A 3,501-nucleotide genomic window follows, 5' to 3' on the forward strand; every position below is an offset into this window, starting at 1 on the left:
CACACACACACACACCCACCCAACCTTCCCCTAGCCAGATCAATTAACAGATTAGTGGTTCAGCGCCCGGGAAGGCCCGGGCTCAAGATATCTGTGTCTAATGCATTTTCAGGAGAGGGAGTGAACATGTGCTTCACTGTCAGGGGAATATTGACTGTTTGGAGTGCAAGGTTACGTTTGCCCTCTGAGAATTCATCATCTGCCATTTCCTGTCTGTAATTTATTTATTTTGATGATGTACACTGATGCTATATTGATGTTCAGGTAATTCTCTAATATTCCAAATCTTTTTATGCTAGGTTACCCACATGCTAGCAGATATTTCTTCTTGTATATGTGTTTCACATTAATACACATGTTAAAAGATGCAGAATATATTTCTTAAATTCCCTTTCTTTTGTCTCTGTTTCTGAACCATTTTTGTGCAAAATGGTAATATTAATTTGCTGTAGGTTTCTTCTGGACTACATTTTCTTAATCAAATATACTGTATATCCCATTTATATATTAACTTACAACAGAAAAAGGCTTTTATATCTTTGTTTTTCCCCTTCATGAATTGTTGAATGTAAAATTTTCTATTAACATGGGTAGTCTGCTTGCCTGTGATTGCGATAGCACAGTTCTGTTATTAAAATGAAGGACTTTGGTGCTAATTAGCAGGGGCACCTAACTGAAAATGGATAATGTTCCCCATCTCTATTATTACTTTATGTTTGCACTAGGAATAAGAGGCAATTTGTTCACAGCATATTCCACCTGTGTTTACACAGACAGTCTGTGTCTTTGTTTACACTCACACATAGCTGCACATGTTTGTGGCTTGACTGTTTAGACAGCAGTGTGACTCTTCTATTTATTGATGATAAATGATATTATTTGAAATATGTTAGATTTGTTAGGCAACAGCAACATTTTAACCTTCCTTTTAAATACTTATGGATCAAACCAGCTGCAGTTTCAGTGAATGATGACATTGCTCACTTCTTTGCCATCTCAAAAGCATTTGATACCAATTGATCATTAAATTATTCTTAGAAAACTAGAGTATTTAGTTTGACGTAATATTGCATTGAATTGGTTTTAGGCTTATTTTACAGGGAGAAGTCACGCTGTTGTAGGTGATAGTGCTAAATCAAGCTCATCAGTAATGGCGTGCTGCAGGGGTCTATTCTTGGTCCATTACTATTTACATTACACATAAATATTATTCTCATGACACATAATTCAAAGTCTATTTCTATGCAATGATACAATTTTATGAGCCTCTTGCTCCATTCCAGGCTCTTCAGTCTGCTTTACAGATATCTTCTATTAATCATAGACTTGTTTTGCTGATAAGACCAAGTACATGTTGTTCTTCGCCATCAACTTCTACTTCTTTAAAACATATCAGCCAAAAATTAAAAAAAACAAACAAGTATTTGTTGTCTGTACGTAAATCTTGTCCTTTTTCTTTGACTCTTATGACAGTCTACTTTTATGTCTGTACTTGATTTTAGAGATATTTTGTACTCTCATGCTGTTGTTACTTCAACGTATTTTGCTTTTTTCACTAATACAAATTTCAAACTCATTATTTCTCTCTGTAACACAAAATTGGATGGACTTCCTTAGGAATAATCGTCTAATGATGGTAGTCTATAAAGCACGACTGTTAAAGATTCTAACTACCTCATATCTTTTCTCTCATTCAAATGTTGTTAATTGAGTACATAATCCAAACCTTCAAAATGTATATGCTAACTTTGGCAAAACTGGATTCTGGTACTGCTCTTAAGCCTAATTCATTGATTTCTGTTAGGGATTTTAAAGATTCACTTTGCTGTTTGTTTAATGACTGGTAAACATTTGTATTCTGTTTTGTTGCGTAATTGTTAGGTGTCTGGGTTTTGTTCTTCTTGTATGATTTAGTGATTATAAATGCTTCTTGTTCTCAGATTCTACAATTACTTTTGTCATTAACTATACTATTGTTTTCATTATTTATTATGTAACTCTTTTATCCTTTAAAATGCTGCACACTTCAAGCAGTCTTTTGAAGATATGAAACATCACAATTCACCTGTAAAGGAAGTAAGTCCAGTAAGCGTTCCTGATTTATGGCCTGTACACTTTGTGATGACAAGAGAACATTGAAAAATCAATGGTAACGTGTTTAAAAAGCAAAGTGGCAGCCGCTCTTCGGGGACCTTCCTGTGTCTGTTGGCTTGAGTTCCAGTCAATTATTCTTAGTGATAAGCTACGTCTCAGCAACACTGTGCATCTGTCTAGAGATTGTGCTAATGCATCACAGCCTCTGATAGTAACTAAAAAATGTCTCCCATCATTTCACTTTGAAGAAGTGGTCTCATCATGATCATCAGACAAACAGATGCAGCTGTTGTTTAGAAGAAAGAATCTTAAAAGTGGATGTATTCAGGTGGAGACGTTTTGCCTGAAACTTTTGATCAGCTGTGAAGGAATAAGGAAAGAGTAATATCTTTCTTTCAAAACCTGCTGTTTGTAGAGGTATTCAACAAACATTCAGACTAAAATCCATCATAAGAGAAGATGCCTTGTTCTACTCCTACAGAAATGTAACAATACAATGTAACATTTGCACCTGTTTTAATCAAAGCCTTTGATTTTATCTTATCAACAATCTCACTCTTACTTTTTCAATCACAATTGCTTCCTTCTACCCACATAACTGTAACTAGTTTAGGCAACTTTGACCTTGAAAAATGACCTTGTATATAGTAGTTTGAAATCCCAACACATGATCCGTGTAAGAGTTTTTCCCGAAGCGTCTAACTGTGTCACAGTCTTCATCAGCTGACGGAGTTCGCTTAGTTGCCATTGAGATGGATCTGTTGAATTGGGAGTTCAGTAGCTGTTAGGATTTCACCCCAGCACTTTTGAAAGTAATTACAGTGCATAGACTTGCAGTAACGATGAAGGTTATTCTAAGAAATGTGGGTGATTACTCACAAAAGCAAGCATTTGGATACACCAAAAGATGAAATTACAGCACAAGACAGAAGAAAGACTGACCACAAATGTCTGTGGTTGTGACGGCACTCTTAACCCTTGTGTTGACTTCCCGTCAAACTTGAAAATCAACACTTTTATTGACGCTTTTTATCAATGTTTTTCAAGTTTTCTTACATTTTTGTCCCTTTTTTCAATGTTTGTCACTCTTTTTGAAGTTTAACACTACGCAACACTAACTTATTAACTTTAGTTTTACAGTTATTTTTGGAATTTATGGTCAATAAACCTAATTTATAGGAAATTATACCTAATGTCTGAGTTAGAAAACAGAAGTTAGGAATTATTTAGAATAAAATGAAAGAATTATACAGTATTTTGATGGATAATCACATTGAACATGTCAACTTCTGCTCATTACTTTTTCAAAACCACTTCAAATTTTTTTTTTTTTGCTTTAAAATTGATAAAGACACCTCAAATGAATGAAAGTAGAGATTTGTACTTGCCAAAGAGCATTGTGTGGAA

The sequence above is a fragment of the Etheostoma spectabile genome, chromosome 4, assembly GCF_008692095.1.
Source record: "Etheostoma spectabile isolate EspeVRDwgs_2016 chromosome 4, UIUC_Espe_1.0, whole genome shotgun sequence".
In the NCBI taxonomy this organism is placed as follows: Eukaryota; Metazoa; Chordata; class Actinopteri; order Perciformes; family Percidae; genus Etheostoma; species Etheostoma spectabile.